Consider the following 19,557-nt stretch of genomic DNA (forward strand, 5'->3'; position numbering starts at 1 on the left):
AGGACTGCCCGTTCCATGATCTCGCCATCATGGTTGACAACGCCGTTGTGTCCTCCACCCAGAGTGCGAAGAGCCTTGGCGTGACCCTGGACAACACCCTGTCGTTCTCCGCTAACATCAAGGCGGTGACCCGATCCTGTAGGTTCATGCTCTACAACATTCGGAGAGTACGACCCTGCCTTACACAGGAAGCGGCACAGGTCCTAATCCAGGCACTTGTCATCTCCCGTCTGGATTACTGCAACTCGCTGTTGGCTGGGCTCCCTGCCTGTGCCATTAAACCCCTACAACTCATCCAGAATGCCGCAGTCCGTCTGGTGTTCAACCTTCCCAAGTTCTCTCACGTCACCCCGCACCTCCGCACACTCCACTGGCTTCCAGTTGAAGCTCGCATCTGCTACAAGACCATGGTGCTTGCCTACGGAGCTGTGAGGGGAACGGCACCTCCGTACCTTTAGGCTCTGATCAGTCCCTACACCCAAATGAGGGCATTGTGTTCATCCACCTCTGGCCTGCTGGCCCCCCTACCTCTGCGGAAGCACAGTTCCCGCTCAGCCCAGTCAAAACTTTTTGCTGCTCTGGCACCGCAATGGTGGAACAAGCTCCCTCACGACGCCAGGACAGCGGAGTCACTCACCACCTTCCGGAGACACTTGAAACCCCACCTCTTTAAGGAATACCTGGGATAGGATAAAGTAATCCTTCTACCCCCCCTTAACCCACCCCACCCCCCAAAAAAAACAAAAAAAAAAAACATTGTAAAGTGGTTTTCTTACTGGCTATAACGACATCAACAATAACATCAACGACATCGACAATAACGACATCGACAATAACGTCGACGACATCGACAATAACATCAACGACATCGACAATAATGTCAACGACATCGACAATAACGTCAACAACATCGACAATAACGACATCGACAATAACGACATCGACAATAACGTCAACGACATCGACAATAACAAGAAGCGATATTGATATTATGCTAATTAATTCATCAACATATGATTAAGTAGCTAATTTTATGGAGGGAAATAGGCAACTTTGTTCAATAACCACATCAAAAATAACCTGCTCCTTCCTAATGGTGTGTATTGTCCTTGTTCATACAGGTCTGAACCCTAACTTGAGATCTGTGGATGTACTGTAAATAGAACTCACCATTTCTCCAATTTGAATCAATATATATTACACTAATTCAGATGTTCATTGGCAAACTTCAGACGGGCCTGTATATGTGCTTTCTTGAGCAGGGGGACCTTGCGGGCGCTGCAGGATTTCAGTCCTTCACGGCGTAGTGTGTTACCAATTGTTTTCTTGGTGACTATGGTCCCAGCTGCCTTGAGATCATTGACAAGATCCTCCCGTGTAGTTCTGGGCTGATTCCTCACCGTTCTCATGATCATTGCAACTCCACAAGGTGAGATCTTGCATGGAGCCCCAGGCCGAGGGAGATTGACAGTTATTTTGTGTTTCTTCCATTTGCGAATAATCGCACCAACTGTTGTCACCTTCTCACCAAGCTGCTTGGCGATGGTCTTGTAGCCCATTCCAGCCTTGTGTAGGTCTACAATCTTGTCCCTGACATCCTTGGAGAGCTCTTTGGTCTTGGCCATGGTGGAGAGTTTGGAATCTCATTGATTGATTGCTTCTGTGGACAGGTGTCTTTTATACAGGTAACAAGCTGAGATTAGGAGCACTCCCTTTAAGAGTGTGCTCCTAATCTCAGCTCGTTACCTGTATAAAAGACACCTGGGAGCCAGAAATCTATCTGATTGAGAGGGGGGTCAAATACTTATTTCCCTCATTAAAATGCAAATCATTTTATAACATTTTTGACATGCGATTTTTTAGCTGTTATTCTGTCTCTCACTGTTCAAATAAACCTACCATTAAAATTATAGACTGATCATTTATTTGTCAGTGGGCAAAAGTACAATATCAGCAGGGGATCAAATACTTTTTTCCCTCACTGTAGATATATATATATTACACTACATAATAAATGCATGATTGACAAGAAAGCCAGGGTTACAGTACACTTACATATCTCAAAGTTAGGATTTGCCCCATTTGTCCCATCACTTAATAAAACACTGGTGGAAATCACAAGTTACATAGCCTTCCTGAATATGTCAATGGGAACTAAATGGTTGAATGAACTGAAGAAGTTAGAGAAAGTGTTCTTATACGTTCCATGGTCCTGTGTAGCTCAGTCAGTAGAGCATGGTTCTTTGAACGCCGAGGGTCATGGGCTCGATTCCCGCTGGAGCCACGCATACATAAAAATGTATCCCTGGATGACTGTACGTCGCTTTGGATAAAAGCATTTGCTAAATTGCACGTATTGTTATATGTTTCATCAACTCAGGTATCCAAACCAAATCCGACACACAACAACAAACACTTGGCTCTACGGGCCTCCTCAAAAAGCATTGGATCACCATGGAGACCCATTCTAACACACTTCACAACCGCACCGCACAATCAGAGCTTACCGCACAATCAGAGCTCACTGCACATCACCAACTGAGAGAGAGAGAGAGAGAGAGAGAGAGAGTAAAATAGGACAGTCTCAGCCACAGTAAGTGGTTTCACAGTGACCTATTATCTAAATAATTAACCTGAGGAGACGATTGGTAACTTCTAAACCGCTATACAGCTCTTCTTCTTCCTGTGCATCCTAAATGGCACCCTATTCCCTATATAGTGCAAGACCAACCCATAGGGCTCTGGTCAAAAGTAGTGCACTATAAAGAGAAAAGGGTGCCATTTACGATGCAGACACTGTCTGGTTAAATATGCATGTGCACTGATGCATGTCCTATTTCATGTAACTGCAGAGCACAAAGGACTTTTCTGTGTAGAATTAAATGTACGACAAATGTGCAGGTTAGCGTTTTTCGTCATTCATCTTGTTCTGGAGGCAGGTGTGCAGAGGGGTCACTAGCTGGCACACAAAGTAATACAATCAGATTGTAAGCCTAACCCTAACCTTAACCACACTGCTAACGCTAATGCCTAACCCTAACCTTAACCACACTGCTAACCCTAATGCCTAACCCTAACCACACTGCTAACGCTAATGCCTAACCCTAACCTTAACCACACTGCTAACCCTAATGCCTAACCCTAACCACACTGCTAACGCTAATGCCTAACCCTAACCTTAACCACACTGCTAACGCTAATGCCTAACCCTAACCTTAACCACACTGCTAACGCTAATGCCTAACCCTAACCTTAACCACACTGCTAACGCTAATGCCTAACCTTAAATTAAGACCAAAAAGCATATGTTTTTTAAATAAATTTTTCTAATAAAGCCCATTTGGACTTTGCAGCTGGCCTGTCTAAGGGGAAATCGTTTGGTTCTGCCTCGAGGACAAGACTCATGACAGTAAACCTCAACCTGCGAGAAATGTCACTTTGATGGAGTGGGATATTTTGATGAGCGTGTCTGAGGAGTCAGAAACAGGCCAGTCATTATTCATCTGAGGAGTTGTGTAGCTCAGTTGGTAGAGCATGGCACTTGCAACGCCAGGGTTGTGGGTTCGATTCCCACGGGGGGCCAGTATAAAAAAATGATGTATGCACTCACTAACTGTAAGTCGCTCAGGATAAAAGCATCTGCTAAATGACTAAAATGTACAATTGTCAGAGAAAGGCCAGTCATTATTCATCTGAGGAGTCAGAGACAGGCCATTCATTATTAGTCAGAGACAGGCCATTCATTATTAGTCAGAGACAGGCCATTCATTATTAGTCTGAGGAGTCAGAGACAGGCCATTCATTATTAGTCAGAGACAGGCCATTCATTATTAGTCTGAGACAGGCCATTCATTATTAGTCAGAGACAGGCCATTCATTATTAGTCAGAGACAGGCCATTCATTATTAGTCTGAGGAGTCAGAGACAGGCCATTCATTATTAGTCAGAGACAGGCCATTCATTATTAGTCAGAGACAGGCAATTCATTATTAGTCAGAGACAGGCCATTCATTATTAGTCTGAGACAGGCCATTCATTATTAGTCAGAGACAGGCCATTCATTATTAGTCAGAGACAGGCCATTCATTATTAGTCTGAGGAGTCAGAGACAGGCCATTCATTATTAGTCAGAGACAGGCCATTCATTATTAGTCTGAGGAGTCAGAGACAGGCCATTCATTATTAGTCAGAGACAGGCCATTCATTATTAGTCTGAGGAGTCAGAGACAGGCCATTCATTATTAGTCAGAGACAGGCCATTCATTATTAGTCAGAGACAGGCCATTCATTATTAGTCAGAGACAGGCCATTCATTATTAGTCTGAGGAGTCAGAGACAGGCCATTCATTATTAGTCAGAGACAGGCCATTCATTATTAGACAGAGACAGGCCATTCATTATTAGTCAGAGACAGGCCATTCATTATTAGTCTGAGACAGGCCATTCATTATTAGTCTGAGGAGTCAGAGACAGGCCATTCATTATTAGTCAGAGACAGGCCATTCATTATTAGTCTGAGGAGTCAGAGACAGGCCATTCATTATTAGTCAGAGACAGGCCATTCATTATTAGTCAGAGACAGGCCATTCATTATTAGTCAGAGACAGGCCATTCATTATTAGTCAGAGGAGTCAGAGATGGGAAAACAGATTTTCAACAGTCAGATAAATGTATTGTGTTAGAGGTTTCATGATGCTCTAAACCAAAGTAGATCGTTTTAAGATTTTTCTATACATCAGTTGGTCTCTATAAGTTTCAATATGAGGTCCTAAACATAGCATGAAAGTCCATCCTGAGTAGCTGTGTGGGATAATATAGTCAAAATGCTTGCCTTGGGGTAAGTTGAGCGAATTGCCATGGGGTAAATTGAGACAATTTGTATTTGTATTTATTAGGTAATGGGGATCCCTAATAAATACAAATATTCTTCCTGGGGTCCAGCAAAATTAAGGCAGTGATATAATTTTAAAAACATTACAATACATTCACAGATTTCACAACACATTACGTGTTTGCCCTCAGGCCCCTACTCTACTACCACATACAGTGCATTCGGAAAGTATTCAGACGCCTTGACTCAGTACATTGTTGAAGCACCTTTGGCAGCGATTACAGCCTCGAGTCTTCTTGGGTATTACGCTACAAGCTTGGCACACCTGTATTTGGGGAGTTTCTCCCATTCTTCTCTGCAGATTCTCTCAAGCGCTGTCAGGTTAGATGGGGAGCGTCACTGCACAGCTATTTTCAGGTCTCTCCAGAGATGTTTGATCGGGTTCAAGTCCGGGCTCTGGCTGGGCCACTGAAGGACATTCAGAGACTTGTCCCGAAGCCACTCCTGCGTTGTCTTGGCTGTGTGCTTAGGGTCGTTGTCCTGTTGGAAGGTGAACCTTCGCCCCGGTCTGAGGTCCTGAGTACACTGGAGCAGGTTTTCATCAAGGTTCTCTCTGTACTCTGCTCTGTTCATCTTTCCCTCTAACATGACTAGTCTCCCAGTCCCTGCCGCTGAAAAACATCCCCACAGCATGATGCTGCCACCACCATGCTTCACAGTAGGGATGGTGCCAATTTTCCTCCAGACGTGACGCTTGGCATTCAGGCCAAAGAGTTCAATATTGGATTTCATCAGACCAGAGCATATTGCTTCTCATGGTCTGAGAGTCTTTAGGTGCCTTTTGGCAAACTCAAGCGGGCTGTCATGTGCCTTTTACTGAGGAGTGGCTTCCGTCTGGCCACACTACCATAAAGGTCTGATTGGTGGAGTGCTACAGATATGGTTGTCCTTCTGGGAGGTTCTCCCATCTCCACAGAGGAACTCTACAGCTCTGTCAGAGTGACCATCGGGTTCTTGGTCACCTCCCTGACCAAGGCCCTTCTCCCGCGATTGCTCAGTTTGTCCGGGAGGCCAGCTCTAGGAAGAGTCTTGGTGGTTCCAGACTTCTTCCCTTTAAGAATGATGGAGGCAACTGTGTTCTTGGGGACCTTCAATGCGGCAGACATTTTTTGGTACCCTTCCCCAGATCTGTGCCTCGACACAATCCTGTCTCGGAGCTCTACGGACAGTTCCTTTGACCTCATGGCTTGTTTTTTTCTCTGACATGCACTGTCAACTGTGGGACCTTATATAGACAGGTGTGTGCCTTTCCAAATCATGTTCAATCAAATGAATTTACCACAGGGTGAATCAAGTTGTAGAAACATCTCAAGGATGATCAATGGAAAGAGGATGCACCTGAGCTCAATTTCGAGTCTATTAGCAAAGGGTCTGAACACTTATGTAAATAAGGTATTTCTAAAAACCTGTTTTCGCTTTGTCATTATGGGGTATTGTGTATAGATTGACGAGGATTTTCTTTTATTTAATCAATTTTAGAATAAGGCTGTAACGTAACAAAATGTGGAAAAAGTCAAGGGGTCTGAATACTTTCCGAATTCAATGTATCTACAACACAAAATCCATGTGTACGTGTGTGTATAGTGCATATGTTATCGTGTGTTTGTATGCATGTGTCTGTGCCTATGATTGTGATGCTTCACAGTCCCCGCTGTTCCATAAGGTGTATTTTTGTCTGTTTTTTAAATCTAACATTACTGCTTGCATGAGTTACTTGATGTGGAATAGAGTTCAATGTAGTCATAGCTCAGCTGGTAGAGCACGGCGCTTGTAACGTCAAGGTAGTGGGATCGATCTCCGGGACCACCCATACACAAAAATGTATGCACGCATGACTGTAAGTTGCTTTGGATAAAAGCGTCTGCTGAATGGCATTTTATATTATATTTATATTATATGGCTCTATGTAGTACTGTGCGTCTCCCATAGTCTGTTCTGGACTTGGGGACTGTGAAGAGACCTCTGGTGGCATGTCTTGTGGGGTATGCCTGGGTGTCTGAGCTGTGTGCCATTAGTCCAAACAGACAGCTCGGTGCATTCTCTTGGCTTGGTTGAGCCAGTGGCAAGTTGAGCAAATTAAAGTGTTTTCTTCCAAGGCGTAAAGCAAGGCATAATCTCTGGGATATGAGGTAACAACAGGTCCTGGCCTATGTTAAACATTTTTTTTTTTAAGTGTTTGTTAGGTGTTAAGCCGGTGTTCAAATATACTTAAAACGATTAAAAGACAAACAAGCAATTGTGATTTTGTTGAATTGTGAAAGAAAGACAGACACGGTTTTTAAAAGGTAGTGGTAATATTTCATTCAGTATATACATTTGTAGGTGGCTTAACTTACCCTGTCCCATGGTTCAGCTTACCCCATACCCAGGGTAAATTGTGCCAAGAGACCACTTTTGTGGGACAAGCTATGTTTTAAAAACTGTAATGTTCACATTAATTCTGATTATTTCCACGGATACACAACATCCTGAAATAAATGTAGATATCTCTGTTAGAAATAATACTATATTTCCCTTGAGGGAGTGATGCAGAATGTAAAAAAATGGCTCAGCCCCACTCTCTTCTACTATATGCTCCTAACAATTTAATGGGTAAAGAGAAAATCGAATTGTTTTGCAAGCTACAGTGTATTGACCACACCAAGGTGCTGTTCATTCTGTCAGTACACATTTCCTTCCAAAAGGGCACAGGTGACTTTATGCTCCAATGTTCTTGTGGCATGAAATGTATCATTTCACTCCTGTGAAACTAGCAAAATGTCAACTCTCCTGGTTCTCCATCCTCATACTGTCCTTAAGACAACGCTATGGGTGCATCCCAATAATATCTCCTTTCCCCTGAAGTGTGCACTCGCTCACTACTTCCCACAAATCTAAAAGCATTGGATTGGTGGAGGCATGGGCTAGTGGGAAATTACACCATATTTAATTTATCACTCTTTTCCTTTCAAATCAGTGAATGGAAGTGAACAAGTGCACACTTTGGGAGGAAAGAGAGATCATCGGGACGTAGCCTGTCTGTGTGCATGCATGTGTGACTATCAGAGGCAGAGGAATGTGTCGCCCCTGAGGTACAGAGGAATTAACCTCACCAACCAACCCCTCAAAATAATGATAACATCTTGTGTCTTTCCCTCGGAGGCTGGCTGGCTGGCTGCTGAGAGTGAAGTGTACATGGGGTTTCCACACCCGGACTCTGCCCACAAAGTATATGTGTCCCAAATGGCACCCTATTCCCTATGTAGTGTACTAGTTTGGACCCTTACTCATAGGGCTTTCGTCAAAAGTAGTGCACTATATAGGGACACATCCTCTGCCTGTCCACATTACTCTTCTGTTCTTGATGCCAGGGCTCAACAACACCCTGAGCTACCCCATTCAGCCTCTTCTGAATGGCAGGTCAAGTCCACACACACACAAATGCACACAAACATTGTCAGCAGTAGGCTTTCCACTTAGCTACACTGCCCTGAGACTAACAGACAGACTGACTGCCAGACAGACAGACAGACAGACAGACAGACAGACAGACAGACAGACAGACTGCCAGACTGCCAGACAGACAGACTGACAGACTGACATACTGACAGACTGACAGACTGACTGACTGACTGACAGACAGACAGACTGACAGGCAGACTGACAGACAGACAGACAGACTGCCAGACAGATATCTTACAAAAAGAGTACCCTGCGGTGTGTAAACATTTCTTTACATTTTCTCCCACACAATGTATCTGAATAACATCTTCCCTCTGTACGTATTGAGTACAAAATACTTTTTTGTTTGGGTGAATAAAGCTCTAGGTTTTGGAATGTATTTTTGTAGGAATAAATTTGATAAGTATTTGGAGGAGGAGGAGGAGGAGGAGGGGGAGGAAGAGGAGGAAGAGGAGGAGAGAGAGAGAGAGAGCGAGAGAGAGAGAGAGAGACAGAGAGAGAGAGAGAGAGAGAGAGAGAGGAGAGAGAGAGAGAGAGAGAGAGAGAGAGAGAGAGAAAAGAGAGAGAGAGAGAGAGAGAGAGAGAGAGAGAGAGAGAGAGAGAGAGAGAGAGAGAGAGAGAGAGAGAGAGAGAGATAAAGAGAGAGAGAGAGAGAGAGAGAGAGAGACTACTGGCTACTGTTGATTGCAAAGATGGAGTCCTTTTTGTCATTGACGTAAAAGGAAAGTTGGAGGAGAAAGAGTAGAGTGAAAACAGACCTACAAGGGCTAGTAGGGGAATGTTATAATAATAGGGGAATGTTATAATAATAAGGGAATGTTATAATAATAGGGGAATGTTATAATAGTAGGGGAATGTTATAATAATAGGGGAATGTTATAATAATAGGGGAATGTTATAATAATAGGGGAATGTTATAATAATAGGGGAATGTTATAATAATAGGGGAATGTTATAATAATAGGGGAATGTTATAATAATAGGGGAATGTTACAATAATAGGGGAATGTTATAATAATAGGGGAATGTTATAATAATAGGGGAATGTTATAATAGTAGGGTAATGTTATAATAGTAGGGGAATGTTATAATAGTAGGGGAATGTTATAATAATATGGGAATGTTATAATAATAGGGGAATGTTATAATAGTAGGGGAATGTTATAATAATAGGGGAATGTTATAATAGTAGGGGAATGTTATAATAATAGGGGAATGTTATAATAATATGGGAATGTTATAATAATATGGGAATGTTATAATAATAGGGGAATTTTATAATAGTAGGGGAATGTTATAATAATAGGGGAATGTTATAATAATAGGGGAATGTTATAATAGTAGGGGAATGTTATAATAATAGGGGAATGTTATAATAATAGGGGAATGTTATAATAGTAGGGGAATGTTATAATAATAGGGGAATGTTATAATAGTAGGGGATTGTTATAATAGCAGGGGAATGTTATAATAATAGGGAAATGTTATAATAATAGGGGAATGTTATAATAGTAGGGGAATGTTATAATAATAGGGGAATGTTATAATAATAGGGGAATGTTATAATAATAGGGGAATGTTATAATAGTAGGGGAATGTTATAATAGTAGGGGAATGTTATAATAATAGGGGAATGTTATAATAATAGGGGAATGTTATAATAATAGGGGAATGTTATAATAGTAGGGGAATGTTATAATAATAGGGGAATGTTATAATAATAGGGGAATGTTATAATAGTAGGGGAATGTTATAATAATAGGGGAATGTTATAATAATAGGGGAATGTTATAATAGTAGGGGAATGTTATAATAATAGGGGAATGTTATAATAGTAGGGGAATGTTATAATAATAGGGGAATGTTATAATAGTAGGGGAATGTTATAATAGTAGGGGAATGTTATAATAGTAGGGGATTATTATAATAATAGGGGAATGTTATAATAGTAGGGGAATGTTATAATAATAGGGGAATGTTATAATAGTAGGGGATTATTATAATAATAGGGGAATGTTATAATAGTAGGGGAATGTTATAATAATAGGGGAATGTTATAATAATAGTGGAATGTTATAATAGCAGGGGAATGTTATAATAATAGGGGAATGTTATAATAATAGGGGAATGTTATAATAATAGGGGAATGTTATAATAGTAGGGGAATGTTTTAATGTTGTAGTGGACAAAGATGAGAAGAACGTTGGTGGGCCAAATGGACTGTGTGCAACTCGCTATTCAGGTTCAATGCAATTTTCTACCTTTCATTTATTTACTTTTGTATTTATTATCAATTGTTTAGTCATTATCATTATTATCATTAATATCATTATCATTATTGTCATTATTATCATTAATATCATTATCATTATTATTATTATTATCATTATTATCATTATTATTAGAATTATCATTATTATTATTATTATTATTATTATTATTATTATTATTGTTATTATTATTAATATTGTTATTATTAGCATTAATATTATTATTGTAGGGCTATTTAATAATCTGAACCAGTTCTTTAAATAGCCTACGTTGGTTGGAGTTTTCTTTCATTCTCTTTCTACTTTTGGATGTGAACAGGTCTCTCGGATCTGAACCAGCACGGGTATGTTTGGGTCTGTTTTCCACGGTCCTTTTCGGAATGGGTCTGACTGTCTTCTGGTCCATTTGGAACGAGTCTGACTGTCCTCTGGTCCATTCGGAACGAGTCTGACTGTCCTCGGGTCCATCCGGAACGGGTCTGACTGTCCTCGGGTCCATCCGGAACGGGTCTGACTGTCCTCGGGTCCATCCGGAACGGGTCTGACTGTCCTCGGGTCCATCCGGAACGGGTCTGACTGTCCTCGGGTCCATCCGGAACGGGTCTGACTTTCCTCTGGTCCATTCGGAATGAGTCTGACTGTCCTCGGGTCCATTCAGAAAGGGTCTCCATTTTATTTATTTGTATTTATGCATATCATGTCGAGGGCGAAAGCCACGGATCCATTTCGGAACGGGTCCAACTTTTTGGACCCATGAAGACCTCTAACACACACAGCACGAATCATAGGGGAATGTTAGCAGAATCAATGACAGCATGGAGGATATACACTACATGACCAAAAGTATATGGACAACTGCTTGTCAAAAATCTCATTCCAAAATCATGGTCATTAATATGGAGTTGGTCCCCCTTTTGCTGCTATAACAGCCTCCACTCTTCTGGGAAGGCTTTCCACTAGATGTTGGAACATTGCTGCAGGGACTTGCTTCCATTCAGTCACAAGAACATTAGTGAGGTCGGGTACTGATGTTGGGTGATTGGGTCTGGCTCGCAGTCGGTGTTACAATTCATCCCAAAGGTGTTCCATGGGGTTGAGGTCAGGGCTCTGTGCATGCCAGTCAAGTTCTTCCACACCGAACTCGACAAACCATTGCTATATGGACCTCGCTTTGTGCACGGGGGCTTTGTCATGAAAGTGCCTTCCCCAAACTGTTGCCACAAAGTTGGTAGAAAATAATAATCTAGAATGTAATTGTATGCTGTAGCATTAAGATTTCCCTTCACTGGAACTAAGGGACCTAGCCCGAACAATGAAAAACAGCCCCAGACCATTATTCCTCCTCCACCAAACTTTACAGTTGGCACTATGCATTGGGGCAGGTAGCGTTCTCCGCCAAACCCAGATTCATCGTCGAACTGCCAGATGGTGAAGTGTGATTCATCACTCCAGAGAATGCGTTTCCACTGCTCCAGAGTCCAATGGCGGCGAGCTTTACACCACTCCAGCCGACGCTTGGCATTGCGCATTGTGATCTTAGGACAAACAGTTCTTGTGCTGACGTTGCTTCCAGAGCAGTTTGGAATTCAATATTGAGTGTTGCAACCAAGGACAGAGAATTTTTACATGCTACGCGCTTCAGCACTCAGAAGTCCCGTTCTGTGAGCTTGTGTGGTCTACCACTTCCCGGCGGAGCCGTTGTTGCTCCTAGACATTTCCACTTCACAATAACAGCACTTTCAGTTGACCGGGCAGAAATTTGAAGAACTGACTTGTTGAAAAGGTGGCATCCTATGACGGTGCCACGTTGAAAGTCACTGAGCTCTTCAGTAAGGCCATTCTACTGCCAATGTTTGTCTATGCATGACTGTGCGCTCGATTTTATACAATGGGTGTGGCTGAAATAGGGCTGCCCACATACTTTTGTATATATAGTGTAGGTTACATAAGTAATATACACTGAGTGTACAAAACATTAAGAACACCTTCCTAATATTTAGCAGCACCACCTTTTGCCCTCAGAACAGCCTCAATTCGTTGGGGCATGGACTCTACAATGTGTCGAAAGCGTTCCACAGGGATGCTTCCCATAGTTGTGTCAAATTGACTGGATGTCCTTTGGGTGGTGAACCATTCTTGATACACACGGGAAACTGGCACCTACGACCATACCCCGTTCAAAGGCACATTTATCTGTTGTCTTCCCATTCACCCTCTGAATGGCACACATACAGTGGGGAAAAACAAGTATTTAGTCAGCCACCAATTGTGCAAGTTCTCCCACTTAAAAAGATGAGAGAGGCCTGTAATTTTCATCATAGGTACACGTCAACTATGACAGACTTTTTTTTCCAGAAAATCACATTGTAGGATTTTTTATGAATTTATTTGCAAATTATGGTGGAAAATAAGTATTTGGTCACCTACAAACAAGCAAGATTTCTGGCTCTCACAAACCTGTAACTTCTTCTTGAAGAGGCTCCTCTGTCCTCCACTCGTTACCTGTATTAATGGCACCTGTTTGAACCTGTTATCAGTATAAAAGACACCTGTCCACAACCTCAAACAGTCACACTCCAAACTCCACTATGGCCAAGACCAAAGAGCAGTCAAAGGACACCAGAAACAAAATTGTAGACTGAATCTGCAATAGGTAAGCAGCTTGGTTTGAAGAAATCAACTGTGGGAGCAATTATTAGTAAATTGAAGACATACAAGACCACTGATAATCTCCCTCGATCTGGGGCTCCATGCAAGATCTCACCCCGTGGGGTCAAAATGATCACAAAAATCCCAGAACCACACGGGGGGGACCTAGTGAATGACCTGCAGAGAGCTGGGACCAAAGTAACAAAGCCTACCATCAGTAACGAACTACGCCGCCAGGGACTCATATCCTGCAGTGCCAGACGTGTCCCCCTGCTTAAGCCAGTACATGTCCAGATGAAACCAAAATATAACTTTTTGGTAAAAACTCAAGTCGTCGTGTTTGGAGGACAAAGAATGCTGAGTTGCATCCAAAGAACACCATACCTACTGTGAAGCATGGGGGTGGAAACATCATGCTTTGGGGCAGTTTTTCTGCAAAGGGACCAGGACGTCTGATCCGTGTAAAGGAAAGAATGAATGGGGCCATGTATCGTGAGATTTTGAGTGAAAACCTCCTTCCATCAGCAAGGGCATTGAAGATGAAACGTGGCTGGGTCTTTCAGCATGACAATGATCCCAAACACACCGCCCGGGCAACGAAGGAGTGGCTTCGTAAGAAGCATTTCAAGGTCCTGGAGTGGCCTAGCCAGTCTCCAGATCTCAACCCCATAGAAAATCTTTGGAGGGAGTTGAAAGTCTGTGTTGCCCAGCGACAGCCCCAAAACATCACTGCTCTAGAGGAGATCTGCATGGAGGAATGGGCCAAAATACCAGCAACAGTGGGTATATAACAAAGTATTGAGAAACTTTTGTTATTGACCAAATACTTATTTTCCACCATAATTTGCAAATAAATTCATTAAAAATCCTACAATGTGATTTTCTGGATTTTTTTTTCTCATTTTGTTTGTCATAGTTAACGTGTACCTATGATGGAAATTACAGGCCTCTCTCATCTTTTTAAGTGGGAGAACTTGCACAATTGGTGGCTGACTAAATACTTTTTTCCCCCACTGTACAAATGTGTAACAGTTGCTAGCGTCTACAAGCATATTCCATTTGCTACAACCTTTCTAACATGCATTTCATTTCTTATATAAATGACCACACATAATAAGGAATTGTAACATTTTAATTTTAGTTTCAAGTTAGATTGTTTCACCGACCTGTACTCACCACCAGTGATTGGTGCAGTCACGTCCACTAGTGATTGGTGCAGTCACGTCCACTAGTGATTGGTGCAGTCACGTCCACTTAGTGATTGGTGCAGTCATGTCCACTAGTGATTGGTGCAGTCACGTCCACCAGTGATTGGTGCAGTCACGTCCACTTAGTGATTGGTGCAGTCATGTCCACTAGCGATTGGTGCTGTCACGTTCACCAGTGATTGGTGCAGTCACATCCACATAGTGATTGGTGCAGTCACGTCCACCAGTGATTGGTGCAGTCACGTCCACTAGTGATTGGTGCAGTCACGTCCACTAGTGATTGGTGCAGTCACGTCCACTGAGTGATTGGTGCAGTCATGTCCACTAGTGATTGGTGCAGTCACGTCCACCAGTGATTGGTGCAGTCACGTCCACTTAGTGATTGGTGCAGTCATGTCCACTAGCGATTGGTGCTGTCACGTTCACCAGTGATTGGTGCAGTCACATCCACATAGTGATTGGTGCAGTCACGTCCACCAGTTATTGGTGCAGTCACGTCCACTAGTGATTGGTGCAGTCACGTCCACCAATGATTGGTGGAGTCACGTCCACCAGTGATTGGTGCAGTCACGTCCACATAGTGATTGGTGCAGTCACGTCCACTAGTGATTGATGCAGTCACGTCCACTAGTGATTGGTGCAGGGGGAGAGAGAGGGGGTGAGTGGGGTGAGTGGGGAGGGGGAGAGAGAGGGGGTGAGTGGGGAGGGGGAGGAGAGGGGGTGAGTGGGTGAGTGGGGTGAGTGGGGAAGGGGAGAGAGAGGGGGTGAGGGGGGAGGGGGGAGGGGGAGAGAGAGGGGGTGAGTGGGACTGGCTAAGACATTAGAAGGGCTCTAATTACCATATTTAAATCATCATATGTCCTTGTCAAACTAAAGCAGCAATTACAACATCCATATGGATGCACTTACACTGAACAAAAATATAAGCACAAAATGCAACAATTTCAATGATTTTATTGAGTTACAGTTCATATAAGGAAATCAGTCAATTGAAATAAATAAATTAGGCCCTAGTCTATGGATTTCACATGACTGGGAATATAGATATGCATCTGTTGGTCACAGGTACCTTAAAAAAAAGGTAGGGGCGTGGATCAGAAAACCAGTCAGTATCTGGTGTGACCACCATTTGCCTCATGCAGCGTGACACATCTCCTTCACATAGAGTTGTCCAGGCTGTTGATTGTGGCCTGTGGAATGTTGTCCCACTCCTCTTCTATGGCTGTGTGAAGATTCTGGATATTGTCAGGAATTGGAACACGTTGATCTAGAGAATCCAAAACATGCTCAATGGGTGACATGTCTGGTGAGTATGCAGGCCATGGAAGAACTGGGACATTTTCAGCTTTCAGGAATTATGTACAGATCCTTGCGACATGGGGCTGTGCATTATCATGCTGAAACATGAGTTGATGGCAGCGGATGAATGTTACGACAATGGGCCTCAGGATCTCGTCACGATATCTCTCTGCATTCAAATTGCCATTCAAATTGCCATCGATAAAATGCAATTGTGTTCGTTGTCCGTAGCTTATGTCTGCCCATACGGTACCATTCATCCGTGAAGAGCACACTTCTCCAGAGTGTCAGTGGACATCGAAGGTGAGCATTTACCCACTAAAGTCGGTTACGACACCAAACTGCAGTCAGTTCAAAATCCTGGTGAGGATGACGATCACGCAGATGAGCTTCCCTGACACAGTTTCTGACAGTTTGTGTTGAATTTTTTTAAATTTGCAAACCCACAGTTTCATCAGCTGTCTGGGTGGCTGGTCTCAGACGATCCCGCAGGTCAAGAAGCCGGATGTGGAGGTCCTGGGCTGGCGTGAATACACGTGGTCCGCGGTTGTGATGCTGGTTGGACGTACTGCCAAAAGGCTGGTCATGGCTCACATCAACACCATCATCCCGGAAACCCTAGACCGACTCCAATGCCTGTTCACTGACTGTGTGGCCAAGCACGACTCCAACACCATCATTAAGTATGCTGACGACACAACAGCGGTAGGCCTGATCACTGACAATAATGAGACAGCCTATAGGGAGGAGGTCAGAGACCTGGCAGTGTGGTGCCAGGACAACAACCTCTCCCTCAATGTGAGCACGACAAAGGAGCTGATCGTAGACTACAGCAAAAGCAGGGCCGTACAGGCCTTGCGACATGGGGCCGTGCATTATCATGCTAAAACATGAGGTGATGGCATTGAATTAATGGCACGACAATGGGCCTCAGGATCTCGTCATGGTACCTGCTAAATGACTAAAATGTAAATGTATCTGTGTAATGATCATGTTGTTTAATCAGCTGCTTTGACATGCCAGACCTGTCAGGTGGATAGATTATCTTGTCAAAGGAGAAAGGCTCACTAACAGGGATGTAAACAAATTTGTGCACAACATTTTAGAGAAATAAGCTTTATGTGCATAGGGAACATTTCTGGGATATTTTATTTCAGCAAATGAAAACATTGGGACCAACACTTTACATGTTGCGTTTATATTTTTGTTCAGTGTACAACTATCCCTACTACTACAATTACCACTAGTAGCATTTCTACCTCTACCTACTAAAACTACAACTGTCATCCTCACCATTACATCAGTACTACAACTACCATCATCATTACTACCACCGCCAACACCATCATTACATTATTATCATTACCATCACCCCTACTACCCGTACCACTAATATTTAGAATAAATATCACAACAATAATAATAATAACAGTAATAACAATAATACTAATAAAAAGTAAGGAATATTTCTCACAGTAAAGGAGAAAGTGCATCTCTGTTTCTGCCTCCCCTTGTATTGCAGTGACCACATACATGCTGCTTTTTGGGTAGCCATGTCTTTTTTATGTCTGCCTGTTTCTGTTTGCCAATTGGTGGCGACTTGGCCTGTACTCAGTAAGGATCTGTCTCTGCTTCGTAGAGATAATCAGCCAATTCATATTTTCTGTTTAGGGCCAGATAGCAATTTAGTCAGCTTTGAGATTCTGTTTTGTTTTTTACAGTATTGTAAATATGAGTCCTTTGATTGGTTCATGATTTGTTTATTTGAATTCTTTCTTTTGAAGCAGTGCTGGTGTCAGCTTGGTTGGTTAGGTCCAACACCAGCTGACTGAGAGGGCTCGTTTCTGGGCTCAGCTCTTGGTTTGAAGTGCTTTAAATTGGAGACTTGAATTTGGACTTGAATTTAGGTGTAGCCAACATTTTTATGACATTCTTTTCTACTTTAATTACCACCGGAAAGAGGCCTTTGGTTGGTGATAGAATAACCAAATCATCAACATATACAGCGGGGAGAACAAGTATTTGATACACTGCCGATTTTGCAGGTTTTCCTACTTACAAAGCATGTAGAGGTCTGTAATTTGTATCATAGGTACACTTCAACTGTGAGAGACGGAATCAAAAATCCAGAAAATCACATGTTATGGTATTTGAGTAATTAATTTGCATTTTATTGCATGACATAAGTATTTGATACATCAGAAAAGCAGAATTTAATATTTGGTACAGAAACCTTTGTTTACAATTACAGAGCTCATACGTTTCCTGTAGGTCTTGACCAGGTTTGCACACACTGCAGCAGGGATTTTGGCCAACTCCTCCATACAGACCTTCTCCAGATCCTTCAGGTTTCGGGGCTGTCGCTCGGCAATACAGACTTTCAGCTCCCTCCAAAGATTTTCTATTGGGTTCAGGTCTGGAGACTGGCTAGGCCACTCCAGGACCTTGAGATGCTTCTTACAGAGCCACTCCTTAGTTGCCCTGGCTGTGTGTTTCGGGTTGTTGTCATGCTGGAAGACCCAGCTACGACCCATCTTCAATGCTCTTACTGAGGGAAGGAGGTTGTTGGCCAAGATCTCGCGATACATGGCCCCATCCATCCTCCCCTCAATACGGTGCAGTCGTCCTGTCCCCTTTGCAGAAAAGCATCCCCAAAGACTGATGTTTCCACCTCCATGCATAATGGTTGGGATGGTGTTCTTGGGGTTGTACTCATCCTTCTTCTTCCTCCAAACACGGCGAGTGGAGTTTAGACCAAAAAGCTCTATTTTTGATTCATCAGACCACATGACCTTCTCCCATTCCTCCTCTGGATCATCCAGATTGTCATTGGCAAACTTCAGACAGGCCTGGACATGCGCTGGCTTGAGCAGGGGGACATTGCGTGCGCTGCAGGATTTTAATCCATGACGGCGTAGTGTGTTACTAATGGTTTTCTTTGAGACTGTGGTCCCAGCTCTCTTCAGGTCAGTGACCAGGTCCTGCCGTGTAGTTCTGGGCTGATCCCTCACCTTCCTCATGATCATTGATGCCCCACGAGGTGAGATCTTGCATGGAGCCCCAGACTGAGGGTGATTGACCGTCATCTTGAACTTCTTCCATTTTCTAATAATTGCGGCAACAGTTGTTGCCTTCTCACCAAGCTGCTTGCCTATTGTCCTGTAGCCCATCCCAGCCTTGTGCAGGTCTACAATTTTATCCCTGATGTCCTTACACAGCTCTCTGGTCTTGGCCATTGTGGAGAGGTTGGAGTCTGTTTGATTGAGTGTGTGGACAGGTGTCTTTTATACAGGTAACGAGTTCAAACAGGTGAAGTTAATACAGGTAATGAGTGGAGAAAAGGAGGGCCTCTTAAAGAAAAACTAACAGGTCTGTGAGAGCCGGAATTCTTACTGGTTGGTAGGTGATCAAATGCTTATGTCATGCAATATAATGCAAATTAGTTACTTAAAAATCATACAATGTGATTTTCTGGATTTTTGTTTTAGATTCCGTCTCTCACAGTTGAAGTGTACCTATGATAAAAATTACAGACCTCTACATGCTTTGTAAGTAGGAAAACCTGCAAAATCGGCAGTGTATCAAATACTTGTTCTCCCCACTGTAGCAGGTATTTTACCTCTGTGTCAGATAGTGTGAGTCCTGGGGCTGCAGAATTGTCCAACATTTCTTCTAATTCATTTATATAAATGTTGAAACACCTTGACTCCTACCTCAACGTTGCAAAAATAATTATGTTCTTTGGTTTTTGATTTTTATTGCACACTTGTTTTCTGTGTACATACATTCACCTTACCAC

The sequence above is a fragment of the Coregonus lavaretus genome (genome assembly GCF_964263955.1).
Source record: "Coregonus lavaretus genome assembly, chromosome: 8".
Classification (NCBI taxonomy): Eukaryota; Metazoa; Chordata; class Actinopteri; order Salmoniformes; family Salmonidae; genus Coregonus; species Coregonus lavaretus.